Genomic DNA, 22714 nt, shown 5'->3' on the forward strand with positions numbered 1-22714 from the left:
AATATTGGTATTACAAAGTCAACTTATTGGCAATAAAGAGAAAAATTGTCCAAAAATACTATTTATATCCATATTTTAAAATGTTACAATATTAGAAAAAAATAGGACAAAAATAACCAGCAAAAATTAAAAACATTTTCTAAGACAAAAAAAAGTAAGAAATAATAATAATAATAATACCATGCTATTTATGGGAGAATAAAAATAGGAATAATTTTAACAAATTATATACAAGACTTCTACATGCACAACTACATAATATCACTGAAACAAATTAAAGAAAACCTATATAGATAGAGGAATATAACTTATTTATAGATTGAAAGAATTAGTGTGGTAAAGATATTAATTAGCCCTTAAGCGATCTATAGAGTCAATGCAATCTAACGAATACCCCAACTTTTTTTTTAATTGATAGACACTAAAATGTATATGTGAATACAATGATACAGGAATAGTTAAAGCACTCTTGACTAGAAACAGCAAGATGGGGAAAATTACTCATATCAAGACTCAAAAGAAAACTACAGTGGTTAAGACAGTTATATTGGCATTAGGTTTAAAGAGAGATCAATTAAATACAAGAAAGTCCATTAACAGACTTACATATATAGTTGATTTAGGAAAAGTAGCAGTATGGAAGAAATAGTCTTTTCAATAAATGGTTCTGGGTCAATTGGATATCTATATGGAAAATGTATTAAGATTGTTTCCTACTTCATAACATACACATTAATTAATTATAAGTAAAGCTAAAAATGAAAACTAATTCATGGAGCTTCTAGAGGATAATATAAGACTTTATCATTTTAGGGTGGGAAAACACTTTTTTTAAAAAACATTTTATTTATTCATTTGAGAGAAAGAACACAAGCAGGGGGAAGGGCAGAGGGAGCAGGAGAAGCAGATTCCCTGCTGAGCAGAGAACCCAACTTGACTCTGGGCTCCATTCCAGGACCCCAGGATCATGACCTGGAGCCAAAGGCAGACGCTTAACTGACTGAGCCACCCAAGTGCCCTGGAAACACTTTTAAAATAGAATAAAAATCAGGAACCTTAAAACAAAACATTGCTCAACTGGACTATATTAAATTTAACAACTTTCTCTTATCAAAAGAAAACATTAAACAGTGATAAAACCAGCCACAGGCAGGAGAAAATATATACCATACATATAAGCAACATAAAGAACTCCTACAAAGCAATAAGAAAAAGGCCAACTGATTAAAAAAAGAAGAAGAAGAAGAAAAAAAAAAGAAAAGAAAAATACCTGAGCAAAGTCTTGTAGAAGAGGATGCTATAATTGACCAATAATCATATTTTTAAAGCATTTAACCTCAGTAATAAATTAAAACTATAAGAGATACTATATACCCTCCAGATTTTCTAAAATTAATAACAGATAGTAGTATGTGTTTATAGAGCAATAGGGACTCTCATGCACTGAGATTGAATCAACAAATTGACATAATCATTTTGAAAAAGAGTTTTGCATTATGTATTAAAGTCGAAGAAGATCCATAATCCACATACTCTATAGCCTAGCAATTTCACTCTTAAGTAAATACTAAGCTAAAATTTATTCTAGAACATACCCTAGAATGTTTACTGCAGTATTATTGGTGAAAGACAATCCAGTTACCTACCAAGAATACAAAGATACCTAGTGATATGTTTTTATAATGGAATATCATCCAGCAAAGAAAATGAATGCATATAATGATATAGATAAATCTCACATAGGTAATTTTGAGCAAAGCAGCCAGGCATATGGGATGTCATACTATGATTTTATTTAATAAATACTGTTTATTTAGAAATTCAAGAAAAGAAGCAGAGCCAAATTATAATGTGTGGGAATGAATGCTTAGGGGTGTGTGTGAAAAAGTCATAACCAGAGAAGTCAGAATAGTAGTTAATATTATAAGGAAGGAAGGGTAGTGATGTGTAGGAAGTATGAGGGTCCTTCTAGGAGCACCTTAGAGAGAACATCTTGGCTATAGGAAACATTATGGTGCATTATGGTGCATTATGGGAAACACTTAATGGGACAGAGACCCTTAAGAAGCAGGTGAAGTAGTCTAGGCTCAGATTATTCAAAGTATGGCCAGCAGTACAGCAGCATCAACATCATGTGAAAGCATATAAGAAATGGAGGACTACAAGCCCTAATTCAAATCTACTGAACTAGAATCTATTATTTTAACAAAATCTCCAAGTAATTCCTATACTTTAATTTTAGAGAAGACTTGGCATAGGTAAACAAGAGGATAAGCAACTCATTTAGGGCTGGGAAAATTAGCAATTGAGAAGGTCAGACAAAAAAAAGGAAGTAAGGAAAAAAAGAAGGGAGAGATGAAAGGAAAGAAGAAAGAAAGAAAGAAAGAAAGAAAGAAAGAAAGAAAGAAAGAGAAGAAAGAAGAGAAAGGAAGGAAGGAAGGAAGAAAGGAAGGAAGGAAGGAAGGAAGGAAGGAAGGAAGGAAGGAAAGAAGGAAGGAAGAAAGAGAAAAGAGAGAGAAAGGGAAAGAGAGAGAGGGAGGAAAGAAGGAAGAAAAAAAGAAAAGGAAGGAAAGAAAAGAAAGGGAAAGAGAGGAGAAGAGAGGGGAGGGGAGGAGAGGGGAAGAGAGGAGACAGAAAATCATTAATATAATCCAGAAACCTACAACCTCCAAGGCCACATGGGCCCTGTTTTTTTTTATAAACTCCAAGTCCTACCCTGAGACTCCTTACTCAGTTTAGAGTGATCTATTTCTTGCACACTCTCTCTGCTACTAAAATTGCAAAGTATTAACATTTTATTTATAATTCGTTTACTTCATTTTTAGAAATAGATCTGGTAGTAATTGTCCGTGTTTAATGTGTAGAGAAAATTTGTTCTTCACACTTTAAGATTTATGAAGCATAACCTTTTGTAAACATGTAAAATTGACAATTGCCATAGAAACTACCTATAAAATAATAAAAGTTAAATAAATGGTACTGCTGTCCTTCAGACTTTAACACCTGTAAATGGAAACTTAAAAGCCTCCTCTGGATCAATTTAGGTAATCACAGATTATTTAAAGTCATATAGCAGGTAAGCTGACCTTGGTTCCCCTTCATTAGAGAGTGATCACCCCCTGATTAATCCACAGATATTTTTACTGAGGTCCCGTTATCTTCAGATACTTGCAGTCATTGTTGTGTTTAATCCAAATACAAGTTTTTAAGCATTTGAAATGAAAATCATGTAAGCAATATCTTGGATCTGGATAGTAAAAGGGAAAAATGATAGTTTAATATTTTCTCAGAGTTCATACATCTGAAGTGAAACGTTACTCTACAACAGCTTTCAGTACAAATGCAGTCATAGACAGGAAACCAGAAACGTGTTTTTGAAATGTGTTTTACAGTTTGAGGTGACCCAGGATGAGCGCCAGAACAGGCCAATACAATTATGCCAATTATTTAGTGCTGACGTCTATTTGGATTAGTGTCTGCCTTTGTGATACCGGTTGGTAAAGACTGAGTAGTTAGTTCCCCGGATTATCCTTATTATTTGCAGATTTCATATTTATAAATTTGCCTACCCACTAAAATGTATTAGTAACCCCAAAAATTAAAACTCTTGGTGCTTTGAATTCATGCACATGTACAGGACAGGAAAAAAAAAAAATTGAATCCTTCATCTCAGACATTCCCAGATGAGGTCAAGAAGCTCCATCTGCCTTCTTGTCTCAGCTCTGAGAGAGATAACCAGAGAGTGGAGATGGTAGAGGCAGCCCTGCACAGCACAGAGCAAGGTGCTCCAGCTCGGGGGCTGCTTGCACAGGGGTCTGAACCCCTACTCTGTTGGGGGGACGGCCTCAGGCAAGTCTCTCAAAATTTTGGGACCTTGTTTTCTCTTTTATAAGTTAGAATAGAAAAAAAATGCTAGAAATTAGAAAGAGAAAATAGAACATGCCAGGATGTGTTGTTTCAAATTTAGGACTACATAATCTACATGAGATACGTATATATTTTATACATAGTACCCCAAGGAGCAATGACTCAGCATTTGCTAACTCAAGGTTGGAGGCAACTTTATGAAACATAACCTGCCATAAATAATGAGAATCAACTGTATACGAGTAAAGATAAATACATACATACATACATAGATAAATATCATCTCTGTTGCATTTGATATTGTTTTTAAATAAAAATATAATAATTATTTATAGAATATATATAATGATCCTTATTTTTGGTTACAAATTTTCATATAAACTATGTAAAAATACAAAACTGAAAAAATTATGTATGTCTTTATCCTATGTAAAATTATCACCCCCAAGTAATGCTGTCATTTTGAAATAACGTCCTTTCACTTAAAAAACCAAGGGGACTTTTGAGTTTTTTGTTGCTGTTAACAACAATTTTGTTAAGTTTAACTATTTCTTCTTCCTCTTTCCCTCTCGCCTAAAACTTGTTGGTGTCTACATTAGCTTGACTTTGAAAGAAGACACCATCTCAAAATTGTGCTTCTCCAGTTGTCAGTATACAGAATTTTTCTCTTGTAGACTGACAACTTGCAAAGTTCCATTTATAGTCTTTATCAGAACCTAAGTCATTGGAGCATTTTATTTAATGCTGTTTATAACCAACTTCCAAAAACACTAAATGCCAATTGCACTATACTTTGAAAAGAAGCTATTTATCATATAGATTTATTATCATATTTTGTTTGTTGCAGAAGAGAGGCCTTTCTTTGATTTTATGTGAAAACTGACTTCTGATTTGATTTAGTGGCAATTTTTAATTTAGGTTTTCTAGTTTCATTTTATTTTGCCTTTTCTCTAACCAAATAAAAATGTCCCAATACTGCAAAATGTGACTGCTTCAAATAAACAAAAGCAGGCTTTAACATAGCAAAAGTTATACTAAAATACGTAATTAAGATACTTATTTTTAACTGAAAAAAATTTCATGAAAATAAAACAAAAATTCTAATTATTAGGCATATCTAAGTATTCACAATTCTGTACTCTAACCACCTGTTTTGTGACAGATGCTCTACTCTTGTGACTAAATTTTAAGCAAGAGAAATTTGCTTTTCATCTTGGCCACCTAGAAATAGTTATTAAAAATAGAAAAATATTTAAAAAGACCTGTAGTAAGGAACTAATCTTATACATGGTTATGGCTGATATTCTGTTAGACCCTACAATCTTTTTCAAATAAGATTCAAACATGGCACAATACACTAAAAAGTTTTTCAAAAACCTTTCTATTTATATAGTGTTTTGTTTCTGAAAGCACTGTGGAAAACACATACACACCTAAAAAAGGCGAGAAATTTATCAGGGTTACAAAATGAATAAGTGGTAGAACAAGAGACATAATTTAGATTTCATCCCTCATGGTCGTATCTAATGAACTCCTCATTGCTCTTCATTTCTTAAAGTATAGTGTTGTTTTGCAGAGAAAGAAAAAACAGTTTACCTTTTTTTATTCCCCGGTAAGCTATTAAAATATAATATCCTTGGGGATCAAGACTTTTCACTTTGCCCTTCTAGGTGTTTATATAAAAAATAATTGATTCCACTAAAGATAAGTGGAGGAAAAACAAAATTGGAATCAAGATATAAGGACTTTCAAACACCATATGAAAAGTTTATTTTTTAATTCACTAAAAGAACACCAATCATGTTTCTGAACATCACTTTGAAATTATGTTTTGGTTCCACCTATTAAAATTCGATTTCATACAATTGAACTTAACCCAAAACTCTATTTTCAGTGGAACTGGATCTGATTTGTTTAAAAGAGAGCTAGATCTTTGTCTATTACCCATTCATTGGCTTACAGCCTTACAACCAGAAGGTATGGAAAAAAAAAAAAAAAAACAGAAGGTATGCACAATAAAATGTTGTCATTCCAGCAAGAAAAAAAGAGAGGGTGGAGAGTAGGGTGTGCAGAATTGTCCTGTCCTGTCCTTGCAACTGTTGACAATGATCATAGACAGATATACTTGGCTGTATGTCCTTGTTTGTCTCCTCTCACCAAGGCCTTTCAGGCCATTTGATCTAATTAATAGTCACTTAGCCTCACCACCAACTCTATGCTTATGTTAGTGATTTATTGCTGGCTAACACATTACCATGACTTAGTGGCTTAAAACACCACACACTTATTAGCCCACCATTTCTATGGTCAGGAATCTAGATGCTACTTAGTTAAGTCCTCTATTTTAGCCTCTAACAAGGCTACGATCCCAGTATTGGCCAGGCCTGGGGTCTCATCTGAGACTCTAACAAAGAAAGATCCACCTGCCAAATTTGCATGGGTTCTGGCAGGATTCAGTTCTGGCAGGTTGTCAGACTGAGTTTCTCAGGTCCTTGCTGGCTGTTGGTTTCTTGCCACTTGGGCCTCTTCAAATGGCAAGCCTCCTTCAGAGCCAGCAAGAAAGCGTCAATACAGAGAGTATGACAGTAAGACAGAAGTGAAGGTCTCATGTAACATAGTCATGGAAGTAACATCTCACAACCTTTTGCTGTATTCTATTGGTTAGAAACAAGTCATAGGTCTCTATCTACACTTAAGGATAGAGGGTCACACCAGGGAATGGATGTCAGGAGGCAGAGACTGGAGGGCTCTTAGAGCACACCTGCTACAGTACTGGCCCTAGATGCATTATCTCCACCTTAAATCATGTGAGATGCTTGAAACCTCATTTTATTAACAAACTGGTTTATCCAACATCATCATCATCATTATGATTACTATATTTGCCTGATGCCTGATACCTTGGTTCCTTGAACTCTGTGTCCCACCCTTGTTCCTGGTACCCGAACACTGGCCTGGTAATTTGGCCTTTTATTTCCCACACACATACCTTCTTCATCCCTACTAACCAAATGTTCATTTTGACTCCTCCATCAAATGACAGGTTCTTGATTGATACCAATGCTACTCATGTATACCTACTTCCTATTGGTGAATTTTCACCTATTAACCTCCAGCAACTGGCTCAATGGATACTCAGCATTTAGATTTGGTTTGTCTCTTTGGCTAATGATGGTGCTTGTGCCACATCTGTATTTACCCCATAGACTAGCAACTGCTTTTCAGACTCAGTGTTTGTAATGTACCTGTTTGTACTGATTTCCTGAATAACAAATCCCGAGCCTTACTCCCATATTGCATCATTTGCCATTCTTTTGACGCTTCGAGTTTTCCTCGTTTCCTGACTGTAACTGGTTCTGATGTGACCTATCCTGAAAATATTTCATCCTGTCTTCTGATAGCTGTTTACTTGCTAGAAAAAAAAATACTTTTATAAATTCCTCCCCAGTGGAAGTTCCATATCTAATCATGAACATTTGCAAGGATTTTAGAAAATATAAAGACTCACTGAAGCAAAGCCCTTTAATGATAAAAGAAAACATTTATAAGGATTTAAGAAAATACAAATATTCATTGAAGCACAACCCTGTAATGATGAAGAAAGGAGGCTTTTATCCCAAAGAAATATTGTTTTCTCAATGTAGATATTTAAAACTGACAAACTACCTATTCTGGGTTTCATCTTATTAAGTAGATACGTCAAGTGGAAAAGAGAATAGTTCTCTATAGATCCAACATTATTAAATATATATACATATATATAATATATATATGTCTTTGCTTAAAATCATGAAGTTTATGTTCTTTTCTCTGCCTGAAATAACCTTATTTGTCATGGATTTTTATCTGTTAAAATCCTATTGATAGGAGAGCTCTTTGGAGCTCTCCCCTCTCACTCTAAACCAATCTAGAGTGAGTACTCTCTCTAAACCTCCAGAGACCATACTCGCACTGCTTCAGGGATGTATCATGTTTATTACTTTTTATGTACTCCTTTTATGACGCTGCTAGATGTAAATGTCCCTATACTAAACACATTATCTTCCTTACTCTTTTATTCATTGAGATATATTTAGTGTGTCCTTGAGCATTTTAGTTTTTCAATAAATATTTACAAATCTGAATTGCATTGTATTATATTTTTTTTCTTGTTAAGGAAGAGCTTTTCCCAATAGTTTTAGTATTTATATGAGTAATATATTATTAGTTAATTTTATTATGAATAGAGAGTAGTTGTTACCTTTGACATCACATGTGATTTAATTAATGAAAATTCTAAGTTAGAAACATGGACATATTAGTAATTACTAATCAATAATATTGGACATAAACTGCAAAACTCACTTTTAGAAATATCTACCATAGTTTTAGACATAGCAGATATTTTTAAAGTTTCTTTGTCTTATATCTTCCTATTTTATTTTTTTATTAATTTAGCCACTTAGTTTTGATATATCTGCATCTTTCAAAAAAAGTGCAGGATTTTTTAAGTGGATTATGTTAATTAAAGGTTTAATGCCATTCGACAAACCTTGAATATCTTAAAGCATTATAAAACTGAAACTTTGAATTGGGATCTAATGACATAAAGACTCTTCCCTCTACATATATAAGCAGTAGAAGCTGTGAGCTTGGGTACAGGACTCTATAAGAAACTGCAGAGGACACTGGGATTCCAGGTCTTACTTGCTTTTTGGGAAGAACCTATTTCTCCAGTGATTGGAAGTGTTGTTGAAAAATGGCCCTCGGCTATCAGCTCTCTTTGAGGATTGTCTCAGTGTAAGACTACTGCTCCATCCAGGGCACCCTATACCTGACTGACCGACAGGCAGTGTGAAGGACCTGCCCGCTCACCACTTGGAGCCACGAAGGAAGTTCATCCCAACTTCAGAGCCCTCGGTGTGTTTAGCTAGGTCCTTCATTGGACTTCATTTCAGCTCAACCTTCTGTCCAAGCCTCTTCCTTCCTGTCCTTCCACAGGTGTTAATCCATAAGTCATTCCCTAATAGACACCCTGTTCGCTCATCTCCATCTCAGAGTCTACTTCAACAAGGAACCCTACTTGCAACAAACATGAAAATGCTCTTGGCAGGAGATCCATTTTCCACAAGATATAATCAGGATTCTTTGCTGGTTCTGTTTAGAGTTTTTTCCAACTTTTGGTGCAGTTAACATAATTAATTGTCCTTGGTGTGTCCTGTGCCTCGTAGGATATTAAGCAGAATCCCTGGCGTCTACCACCAGATGCCAGTAGCATACGCACAAAAACACCTATAATGTATAACAAACAAGAATGTCTCCAGACATTGGGAAATGTCCACCCCTATCCCCCAGAGAAGGGAGTGAAAATCTCTCTTTGAGAATCCCTACCCTAGAGTGAATTTTTAATTAAGAAAGAGCAAAAGGAAAATTAAAAATGGAATGAATGAACTTACTGTCTGGCTTACCCATTTGAAAGTAATCAAATAATAGGCCAGAGACAATGAGTGTCTAGCACAGGCCTTGATGCACACCTCCCCGTCCACACACACTCCATCCTTTTTCCATCAGCACCACTGAAGGTTAGCAATTATGTGTCAAGATTCTACAATTTGGAGCTGCGGACCAATGCTTATTTTTTCTTTAATGTATTATAATGTGTGTAGAGTCTTTCATCATGTTTAATGTTGTAGGATTCATTATTTATAGGCTTCTAAAATGTGTCAAATACTCTATAGTCCTTGATGAAAAGCAGGATTCTTCAATTCCACAGAGAAGCTTTAGTAAGTTTTAGTTTTACTGGGTTTTTTTTTTTTTCTGCAAATTCTTGAAATGCCACTGTTCTTAAAGGATTTCCTGATTTGCTTTAAATGTCATAAGTATCTATTTAATAGAAACACTTCTTCCACTTATAATCCCGGTGATTGCAGGGGAAGCCATGATATGGAAATTCTGGACAATTTCTCCAACTCTTAAATTCTTCACTGTATATCAAAGCTGGATTCTGGGGGACAGGAGGCCTACAATTGGGGAAGGGGAAGACCACAGGCACATGGGGGTGAACATATAAAGAAATACATCTTTTCAAGAGAATACATCTCTCTGTCCTTTATAGGTATGGCATTTTTCCATCTTGCAAGTTGGAATATATTTAATAATTTCCCATATCAAGTGCTCCAATCTTCTCTACTACTGCTATGGTTATGTGTTATTCCCACCCAAATAATTCTAAAAAGAAATTTTAAAAGGAGGTGCTCTTCTATATACATCTATGTGCTGTGAAAGGGTTATAAGCTAACCACCTGCAGGACAAATAGCTACTCCTCAGCACTATCTTTAACCATTGTCATTATTTTTATCTAAGACTTTACAATATGTTAAATCAATTTTCTGCTAAGAAATTTAGTTTTTACATGTTTATTAATGTAACTTCGTATCATAGGATTTAGCATTAGGGACTCTGTGGGATAAGCGGCAGAGAGAATATCCATAAAACACAGGTAATTTTTAATTTTATCAGACAATTTCTTCCCATGAAGAATTTATAACTTTCTCATCTCTAATCAAATTCCCTGCCATAGGAGCACATTCTAATTAGAGCCGTCTGCTCCTAGCAGGGTATTCATCCCAGACCAATGTGTGGTGAAACATTCTAATCCATTTTAAGCGTGTAATTTGTTTCTGCTCTCAAATTCTAGGCAAAGAGCAGCTGGATGTCATTGGAGACTTTTCTTAACACAATGAGGGTGAGGAAAGTTAAAATAGAAATTCACTGAGTGGAAACCAAAGATCTCTAATTAGGAAATATTAATCTAGGACATGCAGTGGGAGAAATGAATGACCACCTGGTCATATCGTGCTTATTAAGGTAGTTGACCCTAGGAAACTACTCCCATATCGTTTGTTCAGAGGCCATCAGCCACTTCTTTCCTGAAATGACAAGGCATGATTCGTTCACTTACACATCCAATCATTTATTCATTCATACTCTAAAATTGACTATTTTTGAGCAAGGTGCTATGCTTTGTGCTAAAAATAATACCAACTAAAATTGTTTTTGAAAGTTGATAGACAGTGCAAAATAATGTCTAGAGTTTTTTCAAAATTACTTTTTCTTATGTCTTAAAAAAAAGCCTATGAACTAGTCTGTTTTTGTCCCTACCATAAATATGGAGATTAAGTACACGTAGTATATTATTCCTCCCACAGTTTGTGTGTTCTTACATAATTATAAGAATTCAGAAATCTCAAATACTGAAATTTATGGATGGTATGTTCTATGATATAGTTATTTGTATTCAAAAGCCAGCATAAAGGAGCTCAGAATGGACATAGGGTTTGTAAAAGGACCAAAAAGGGGGCACTATTCAAATTTCCATAATTGGAAGCAATTTTAAAGAAAAATATAAAATACTAATTCAAATGTTAACAGATGATCCCTGAGACAATTATACAGACACACACACACACACACACATACACACACACACACCAAGTTGGAAGTCACTTTTAGAAGGTTAGGTCTATATGTCTATTCCATTGAGTAGCTTCTACATCAAGTTACAATTAAATGCAAAATAGTTTGAAAGGCTGCTCTTCAGGCTTTTATAACTAATAGCCACTGCTGACATTGACCTGTCTCTTCTATACCTCTGCTTCATTTTGACTTTCCCGAATTTCTGTGATGGGGTGAAAGAGCATACTGAAAAGGGAAAAATACCATACTTACAACAGACAAAGAGAGGTATTCAAGTGACCCAGAGCAGACTATTTCTAAAAAAGAACTGCCACTAGCACACACATGCACACACACACACATTACCTCTCACATGAGGTGAGCACTCTCAGTTTAAGGTTTCAAAATGGATGAACCTAGGTACACATAAACCCTATGAACACAATTTACTTGTTTCAGCAGAGAATGAAAATGCAATACTAACAAAAAAGACACCATGTACTTTACAATTATTCTTTGTTAAAAACAGAGCCAAAATTAAGCTCTGGTGACCAAAAAAAAAGAATCCTAGACTCAGAACCAGAGCCCCTGGTGGCTACAGGTAACATCATTGAAGTGGTTCAGCTATGAGCCACAGATGTAGGCTGCAAAACAGAAACATTTGTGTAGCCACAGACATTCCCCAGTCTCCAAACAGGCATACCCCACCAATTTCAGATATAGGATTGTCCTAGAAACAAACCTCAGCATTGCATCAGTGATGATACCCGTGTTTAGAGTAGTTGACCAACCCTGAAGCAAAACTATTCCTAAACATGTTATCATTGAAGTTTATCACTGATTATTGCTTAGTAATACCTTGTCAGCCTTATTTCATCCTTTCTAAGAGCATATATTAAGAGATTTAGCCTGTAAACAGTTGACTCTGAGCTCATTTCAAATTAGCAAAGCATAGGAGAGAGAGATAAATAATGCATGCAGTACTGCTGCAAAATGATTTGAGTGCATGAAAATGAGTGACCATATTACATACGGTTTACCAAAGGTTTGTTGACATTTGTTCACAACTGGGTGGCTGCTAAGCATAGACATCTGTATAAATATTAACCAAGACTAAGGCTTTCAACATATCATTCTAATTAAGATGCTGTAAAATAATTGCAGACCGGAGGACTGCTGTATGGTTTGCAGATAGGGCATGAGTAGACTCTGAAGACAATGCACATTATAATTAGCACATACATCATGTATTTAGAACAAATACAGACCCAATATTTCTAGTGCCTGCATTATTTCCTTAAACAAGATCTTTCAGTTACCTTGATGAGAAGAGGTGGTTGATACTTCTGAAAATTCAGTAAGATATTTTAACATGGTTATTCACACTGAAGTTATCATTATTATTATTATTGCCATGTTGAAGGTATTTAAATGAGAAAGAAATAAAACTGGAGTAATAAACATCTTTAAATTGTCTTCCAAGATCACAAATGAGCTTTGTAAAGAAAACTTTAGGCTCTGGCCTAGTGCTTTTGTTTTGTTTTATTTTGTTTTGTTTAATGAGCTCCACTTTAAACTTTTGTAAAGCTTGTTGAATTCACTTCAAATTTGTTATATCTGGCCCATTGGGCACTACTTGGAGGGTATGTTCATGGGAAGCATGTCTGGCACATGCGGCAAAATCTCAACGCCAAACTTCTTTGCCAGGCAACCTCCGTTGCAGGTTTATGCTAACATTGATCAGCTACACAGCCAAAAAAGGTCTGGAGCCTTAGCAAAGGCTTTGGTATAGTCCTATATTGGAGCCAGATAATTAAAGAAGGGCCCCTTGAGATTATACAGTTTTATGAAGGCAAGCAAATAATACTCAAAGATAATTTTTAAACCAAGTTAATTTTGGAGAAACACTGCCTTTGGTAGATCCCTTCTGTCTAGCAAAGCAAAACAATCAATTTTTAGACCATTTCACCAGAGAAAAAGATAAAGCCCTTCCATTAAGAATCCCTTCTTCTAATAATAATTGTTATTATTAGAAATTCATTCCAATCCTCACTTCTTCACTTGCTTTGTTTGCTTCTTACCCCTGTAGTGCACCTGAAGAAGCATAATCATAAGCCTGGTTAAATTGGGCTGTTCCTATTAGATGTGAATGAAAGATGTATTGTCCTTTTATGTAAATAACAAAAAATATTATGTGTAGGTAATGAGGAATTTTTTTTTTTTAACTAACGAGTTAAAAACATCTCTTTCCACAAAAGTCCTTTAGATTGATTGGGTAAAAATGATATAACCATGAAACAATTAATGAACAAAACAACACATAGAAATGTGGTTTCTCTATTCCAGTTTTTGGTACTAGGAACATCAGAAAGGTTTCACAGAAACACTTGAACTTGAGTTGGGCCTACATGGTTTCATAAAAAGATGGATAGGCCAAAAGAGAAAGGAAGAATTGACATAGACCTGAACGTAAATGTGTGAAAGAATACTGTTTGTAATATATAAACATACAATCTATTTGGACACATAATGCACATATACTTAAAAATACTTCAAATCGGTTCAATAAATGGTGGGGAGTACATTTGCCTAAGGTAAATAGCAATATTCATATGGTCTGGTCTTGAACATCTTAGATTCTTTCAAGTACTCTGATGTTTGAATATACACTGATAAGAGTTAAAAAGAAAGGGGAAGTATACAAATTAATCCCTACTGAAAACAAACATTACATTATTTTATTTTTGGGGAGTAACTGTTTCGCAAATTATAATTATGATTGTTAGTCCATTCTACACAAAATATGTTAGATATTATCATTAAATAGACAAAAAGCAGTGGATTTTTTTTAAGATTTTATTTATTCATGAGAGACAGAGAGAGAGACGCAGAGACATAGGCAGAGAGAGAAGCCGACTCCATGTAGGGAGCCTGATGTGGGACTCGATTCTGGAACTCCAGGATCACGCGCTGGGCCTAAGGCGGGCACTTAACCACTAAGCCACTCAGGTGTCCCAGCAGTGGATTTTATATTTAAAAGTATAATGAATGAGTTATCATGATGACCGACAGCATATGTGATTAAATATCACTTACATATGTTAAGTTCCACAAGAACAAGAATCTTGTCTGTATTATTTCTCTTCTACCTCCATCCCTTTCATAGACCATAGGCTGTAATAGATACCATAATAGATACTCTATAATTGTTGAATGAGTAAATAAATGAATTGATTATAGAAATAGCCTCAGATAGTAAGGAAACCCAACCTATTGCATGCTCATACCCAAAAATGACTGTGTCAAAAGGGAAAAAAATGGTACTTTTGTTAAGATCCTCTCCTGTTCTTAGAGGTCATATAAAAACCTATTGGAAAGAAAAACACATTGGGAAAAGGAGAACTATGGTAATAATCCATAATTTGTGTTTGTTTTTAATGCTATGGATTAAAGTTCTTAGTCCCATTTCTGGCTGACTGTATAAAAATTTCAAATTATGAATGATTAAGCATTTTGTGTAGATTTGGATTTGGGGGTTTAGATGTTAGTCTATGAATTCTAAAGTCAAAATTCAGAAAGCACTGACTTCTACTTGTTCATGTATTGGTAATGAAAAGAAATTTCCAAAGTTCTCCAAATTTTGGCCCACCTCAGAAGAACTAATCTATTTTTTACTCAATTAACATAATAAGTATTTAACTATGTACAGTGTTCAGTTAGACATTGTGCACTAGCCAAACAAATATTATGATATCCAGTATCATGGACAAGATTATATAGAGTCAGGATAGGTGAATATTAAAAAAATGATTAAGTCAGTATAATACATATAAATACCCTACAAGTCAATGAAATAGATTGTAGGACTTCAGGGAAGTGAGATTTACTACCACTGACCTGGTCTTGGATGATTTCATGGAGGAAAGAATTGTAGCTTCACAAATGAATACAATTTAGCATGACAAAGAAAAATGAGAGTGTGTTTCAGGAATGCATTCATAGCATGAGGAAAATCAGCAAGTCTGGAATGGGTATGGCATGTGTACAGAAAAATATAGATTAGCCTTGCTAAGGAAGGCTCCTCCTATGGGGGTGGGGAAGGTGAGAGAAAAATTACAGTTTTGCAGCATGATGAGAGCCCCAAATGACAGCCTAGGCTTTTAAGACAATTCTATAAACTGTGGTTGATGATATGGTGAAAAGAGTCATTTTAAGAATATTTATCGGATGTGCATGCTAGAGTGCAGGATAAATTTGAGGTGGGATGTACTAGAGGCAAGACATGTTGGGAAGCTCTTGGAATAAACCAAGCATAAGAAAAGAGTTACAACCGCAGTGGCCACACCAGAGTGGAAAAGAAAGGCTAAATAGGAATGACATTTTGAAAGAGAAATCAGTGGCACTTTTTGACTGATTGGACTTGAAGGGAGGCTCTAAAGGTCATTCTCAAGCTAAAACAACTGAACACAATGATCATAGAAGTGAAGGGAGTTCATGTACCACTTAGAAGGTTGGACTAAGTGACCCCCAAGACCTCGACCAAACTAAATTCCACGCCTTATGCATGGACAAATTGTTTCCCTGTCTCTTCCCTCCACCTAGCCAACTATGCCCATCCATTCACATCTACTTCTAGACTCAACACTCCATAGAAATCTTGCTGACTACTCCATACCTTGTACAGGGTCTTCTTTGAGCTTCTGATGCATTCACTTTTCCTCCACATAAATTGGAGATCTAATTGCACCCTCCTGCACATCATAGTAATACTGTTTTATATGAATCTTTGCTCCCTCACTAATTTTCACTCTTCTCATATACAAAAGCTAGCACGGAATTAAATATTAACTTGTGTAAAATATGACCCTGTAGACTGAAGTAATAAATCTAAATAAACACATCTCTTTTCACTAGGTACCTGGAAATGTTAATATGCAAAGGGAAGCCTATTTGTACTGCACTTCCAAAAATTTAAATAATCTCTTCTTCAATTTGAAGCTGAAATTATGGCTAGATACTCAAGTAGCATCTCTGAAAATAAAGCAAGAAGCACTAGAAATGTGTGCCACATACCCTCTATTGCTGAGTGAACAATTAAAAAGTCTATTCTGTGAGTCACAATGGAGCTAAACATTTCCTATACTGTACAAAGAGAAACAATTCAATGGTGTCTTTGTACTGCTCAGAAAATCCCACAAAGTCACTTTCTGCTTTTTAGTTTGCTCTTTGGCCCTATGTAAAAAGTTGTCACAGAAATTGCATTGTGCTCAGCAAAACCCAACCTGTTAATTCCAGTGACTGGAATCATTCAAGGTCAGAAGGTAAAAACACCTGCTGTGTCACATTTTCACATTTCAGAGATTTCTTCTGTACTCAGCATTTATGTATTGGTTTCTTTTTGTGGGACCCTTATTTCATTTTCAAAAGGCCTACTCTTGATTAACTTGCACTTAGTAAACAATCATTTATTGAGAGTCGTTTGGGTCCTGAGAACAACATTAAGGAATCTGGAGAAGGGACAGTATAAAAATAATTATACACAAAGAATTCAACTTGAAATTCTGAAAAAGTAGCAAATGTTATATTTTATAAATAAAAAAACAAACATTAAACAGAGAAAAAATGGAAATGATGATCTATAAAACAGTATATAATTTATGATTAAGCAAACCAAAACATTACAAAATTTTCATTTCTTTGGGCTTTAATCTAAAAACAAAAACAGAGCACCCCGGTGGCGCAGCGGTTTAGCGCCGCCTGCAGCCCGGGGTGTGATCCTGGGGACCTAGGATCAAGTCCCGCATCAGGCTTCCTGCATGGAGCCCGCTTCTCCCTCTGCCTGTGTCTCTCTCTCTCTCTCTCTCTCTCTCTCTCTCTCTCTGTCTCTCTGAGTAAATAAATAAATAAATCTTTAAAAAAAATAAAAATAAAAAACCAAAAATAATAATCAGTATTAAGAAAAGGTCAAAGGGAAGCAAACAAAATATATTAATATTCATGAGACATTTTAAATCACAGAAGCAGGAAATCTGATAATTTTTTCTCTACAGCTAAAATTACAAATTTCATAAAATTTGGGATTTGGACAACAAAAGTAAAATATTGAGTGGTAAAATTTTCATAATATTTCATAATGCTATGCTTATATTAGATCTTTGCCTTTAAGTATAATGGTAAATGTATTTTCCTAAAATATGCAATTAGGACAATTGATGGCTAAATGAATAAATATTGTCCCTATATGAAGTGACCCCAGACTGATGTTTTATATGTCAATTCCAGCATTTTGTCCATTCATAGTATCCTGTGTTAAATTTACCATTCACTGTAGTCTACTAAATAGCAGCTGGGGAAATCATGTTGTTAAATCAATTACATGAACTTAAAAAAAAATAAAAATCAATATGCTCTTTTCTGAGAACCTGTGGGAAGTTCTATGAAGTTCTCTATAAAATTTTTATTTATTCATTATTGTGTACTCAAGACCTGCCATATCACTAGCAATCTAATTAGTAAAAAAAAAAGTGATAAATACATATATGAATTTTTAAATAAATAAGGCACAGATATTTGCGGAATAATTTTCACTTATTTTCAAAGTACTCTTTAATTTATGTCCAAGCTATGTCTATTCTGCATTAAGGACACTTGTCGAAGTTTAAATGTCAAGTAACTGAGGTGCTAGCTATCATATGCATTTTTAATATTTTATGCTAAAGTTAAATATATTTTATATGAAACTTTTCTTTTTCATATATGAAACTTTTCTTAATGAAAGATGGAATTGTTGTAGGATATCAAAGTTGTTTTATTTCCTTATCAAATCCCCCTTCTTTGTCTTTATTTGAACTCTAGATGTGCATCGCAAATTCAACTTTGAATCAGAAACTTGCATTGGTTTCTTTTTGCCTTACTAAATGTTAGGAACACATAGTAAGCTCAATAGTTGATATTTCATTTTATTCTGCATTATCTTTTATTTAAAATCAATTAATTAGCATATAATGTATTATTAGTTTCAGAGGTAGAGGTTAGTGAATCATTAGTCATATAATCCCAGTGATAATTACATCAATGCCCATCACCCACTGACTCTGTGTCCTCACCCCCCTCTCCTCCAGCAACCCTCAGTTTGTCTCCTATGATTCAGTCACTTATGATTTGTCTTCCTCTCTGATTTCATCTTATTTTATTTTTTCCTGTCTTCCCATCTGATCCTCTGTTTTGTTTCTTAAATTCCACAAATGAATGAGGTCATATGATAATTGCCTTTCTCTGATTGACTTATTTTGCTTAGCATAACATCCTCTAGTTCCATCCATGTTGTTGCAAATGTCAAGATTCTTTTTCATGGCTGAATAATGGTCCATTGTATATATGTATATACCATACCTATATCCATTCTTTTGCTGATATACATCTGGGCTTTTCCATAATTTGGCTATTGTGGATTGCTGCTATTAACATTGAAGTGCAGGTGCCCCTTCAGATCACTATAGTTGTATATTTGGGGTAAATATCCAGTAGTACAGTTACTGGGTCATTGGATAGCTCTATTTTCAACTTTTGGAGGAACCTCCATACTGTGTTCCAGAATGGCTGAACCAATTTGAATTCCCACAACAGTGTAAGAAAGGTCCCCTTTCACCACATCCTTGCCAACATCTATTGATTCCCGACTTGTTAATTTCAACCATTCTAACTGGTGTGAGGTGGTATCTCATGGTTATTTTGATTTGTATTTCCCTGATGCCAAGTGATGTTGAGCATTTTTTTTTTCATGTCAGTAACTGGTGGCCATTTTTATGTCTTCTTTGGAGAAATGTCTGTTCATGTCTTCTTCCCATTTCTTGATTGCAATATTTGTTCTTTGGGTGTTGAGTTTGGTAAGTTCTTTATAGATTTTGGATACTAGCCTTTTACCTGGTAAAACATTTGCAAAAATCTTCTCCCATTCTGTGGATTGTTTTTTGGTTCTATTGACTGTTTCCTCTGCTGTGCAAAAGCTTTTTATCTTGATGAAGTCCCAATAGCTCATTTTTGTTTTTGTTTCCCTTGCCTTTGAAGATGTATGTAGCAAAAAGTTGCTGCCACTAAGGTCACAAAGGCTGCCTCTGTTCTCCTGTAGGCTTTTTATGGATTCCTGTCTCACATTTAGGCCTTTCATCCATTTTGAGTCTATTTTTGTATATGCTATAAGAAAATGATCCAATTTCATTCTTCTGCATGTGGCTGTTCAAATTTTCCCCAACACTATTTGTGGAAGAGACTGTCTTCTTTCCACTGAATATTCTTTCCTGTTTATTTTTTTTCTTTCCTGTTTAGTCAAAGATTAGCTGACCATAGAGTCAAGAGTCCATTCTTCATCTTCATTTTATCTTCCGTTGATCTAGTGTCTGTTTTTGTGCCAGTACCATACTGTCTTGATGATTACAGCTTTGTAATAGATCTTGAAGTATGGAATTGTGATACCACCAGTTTTGGTTTTCTTTTTCAATATTCCTTTGGCTATTTGGGATCTTTTTTGGTGCCATTCAAATTTTAGGATCATTTGTTCCATCTCTGTGAAATAAGTTGATGGTATTTAAATAAGGATTGCATTGAATATATAGATTGCTCTAGGTAGCATAGACATCTTAACAATATTTTTTCTTCCAATCCATGAGCATAGAATGTTTTTTTATTTCCTTTTGTCTTCCTCAATTTCTATCATGAGTTTCATAATTTCTCTCTATAGTTATCTGAGTACAGATCCTTTGCCTCTTTGGTTAGGTCTATTCCCAGGTATCTTATGGGGTTTTTTGGTGCAATTATACATGGGATCATGTCCTTGATTTCTCTTTCTTCTGTCCATTGTTAGTTTACAGAAACACAACTGATTTGTGTGCAGTGGTTTTATATCCCTGACACTTAGCTGAAATCCTATATGAGTTCTAGCAGTTTTGGGTGGAGTCTTTTGGGTTTTCTACATAGAGAATCAAGTCATCTGCAAAAAGTGAAAGTTTGACTTTTTCTTTGTTGATTTGGATGCCTTTTATATCTCTTTGTTGTTTGATAACTGAGGCCAGGACATCCAGTACTATGTTGAACAACAATGGTGAGAGGGAACATGCTGCCATGTTCCAGACCTTAGGGGAAAAGCTCTCAGTTTTTCTTCATTGAGAATGATGTTCATTGTGGGCTTTCCATATATGGCTTTTATGATATTGAGGTATTTTCCCTCTATCCCTACACTCTGAAGAGTTTTTTTTTTTTTAATTTTTATTTATTTATGATAGGAACACAGTGAGAGAGAGAGGCAGAGACACAGGCAGAGGGAGAAGCAGGCTCCATGCACCGGGAGCCTGACGTGGGATTCGATCCCGGGTCTCCAGAATGGCGCCCTGGGCCAAAGGCAGGCGCCAAACCCCTGCGCCACCCAGGGATCCCTATCCCTACACTCTGAAGAGTTTTAATCAAGAAAGGATACTGTACTTTGTCAAATGCTTTTTCTGCATCCATTGAGAGAAGCATATGGTTCTTGTCCTTTCTTTTATTAACATGGTATATCACATTGATTGATTTACAGATGTTGAACCATGCTTGAAGCCCAGAAATAAATCCCACTTGGTCTTGGTGGATAATCCTCTCAATGGACTATTGGCTAGCATTTTCATGAGAATTTTGGCATCCATGTTCATCAGGGATATTGGTCTGTAATTCTCCTTATTGGTCGGATCTTTGTCTGATTTTTGGGATCAAGGTAATGCTGGTCTCATAAAATGACTTTGGAAGTTTTCCTTCCATTTCTATTTTTTTTTTTTTTGAAACAGCTTCAGGAAAATAGATATTAATTCTTCCTTAAATGTTTGGTGGAATTCCACTGGGAGGACATTTGGCCCTGGACTCTTGTTTGTTGGGAGATTTTTGATGACTGCTTCAATTTCCTTGCTAGTTATGAGTCTATTCCGGTTTTCTATTTCTTCCTCTTTCAGTTTTGGTAGTTTATAGGTCTCTAGGAATGCATCCATTTCTTCCAGATTGCCTAATTTGTTGGCATATAGTTACTCATAATATTTTCTTAAAATTGTTTGTATTTCTTCTGTGTTGGTTGTGATATCTCCTCTTTCATTTATGATCTTATTTATTTGGGTCCTTTCTCTTTTCATTCTGACAAATCTGCCTAGGGGTTTATCAATCTTATTAATTCTTTGAAAGAACGAGCTCTTAGTTTTGTTGATCTATTGTACTATTCTTTTGGTTTCTATTTCATTGATTCCTGCTCTAATCTTTATTAATTCTCATCTCCTGCTGGGTTTAGGCTTTATTTGCTGTTCTTTTTCCAGCTCCTCTAGGTGTAAGGTTAGGCTGTGTATTTGAGATTTTTCTTGTTTCTTGAGAAGGCCTGTATTGCTATATACTTGTCTCTTAGGACTGCACTTGCTGCATCCCAAAAGTTTTGAACAGTCTTATTTTCATTTTAATTTGTTTCCATGTATTTTTTTTTTAATTTTTCTTTAACGTACTAGCTGACCCATTCGTTCCTTAGGAGGATGGGTCATATGTTTGAATTATAACCTACATGTACTTGAATTCTTTCCAAATTTCCTCTTGTGATTAATTTCCAGTTTCAAAGCATTGTGGTCCAAAAATATACAGGGAATGATCCCAATATTTTGGTACAAGAATGTTGGTTAGATGCCACAAAGTAGGTGGCAGTGCCTTAACCATATGAGTGTTGTCAGGCCCGGGGGCCTCTTCCATTCCTGTCAAGGCGAGTGCTAACCTTCTCTCCTTTCATACAACACTCAATAGGTTATATTTTAACTCATTAACCATAAATTAGAAAGGAACAAGGGGTTGATTTTTTTCCATGTCTGGAAAGACAACACTGTGTTTTGAAAAGTATTTAATTTTAAGTCAGAAGTATGCAAGATGGACAGCAGGGCTATGAAGCCAATCTCAATATACTGTGAGATCCCTTAATTTGTCACACTTCAGGCTAAGATTTGAGGGTAAAGTATTAAGTTTAACATCTCTCATTTTAAGCCTTTCTATGTGTACCTTGGGAGGTAAAGCAGGCTGTGTCATTTCAGAGCAATTCTCCTTGATATGAATGGAAGTCCCAGGGTTATGCAACTTCCCCACCTCTGTGTGCACTAAATGTGTTTCTGAAGAATCATCTTGTGAAGAAAGACAGGCAAATAGTTTAAAATGTCCTAGAGAAGCTGACTTTTTTTCAAAACTACTTCTAATGAACTAATTTATAAAATGCATCCTCACCTCCCCTAATGTGTTCCTTACAGGCTAGAAAATAAGTTATATAAAAATATAGAACAAAATTGCACAGAATGACACTTGAAAAGAAAAGAAAAAAACATGTTTTATGGAATCAAGACCTCTAAAAAAAAAAGTGCCTAGGGCAGCCCAGGT

General features: G+C 35.0%; 1 non-coding gene across 1 annotated transcript; it reads right to left on the bottom strand.

Annotated features, from left to right (window-relative positions):
* Positions 1-21963: 21963 nt before the first annotated feature.
* Positions 21964-22089, bottom strand: LOC121490290. The gene has a single exon (XR_005987610.1). It is a non-coding gene; the product is annotated as a U6atac minor spliceosomal RNA (small nuclear RNA).
* Positions 22090-22714: the final 625 nt, after the last annotated feature.

This window comes from Vulpes lagopus, chromosome 4 (genome assembly GCF_018345385.1).
Source record: "Vulpes lagopus strain Blue_001 chromosome 4, ASM1834538v1, whole genome shotgun sequence".
Classification (NCBI taxonomy): Eukaryota; Metazoa; Chordata; class Mammalia; order Carnivora; family Canidae; genus Vulpes; species Vulpes lagopus.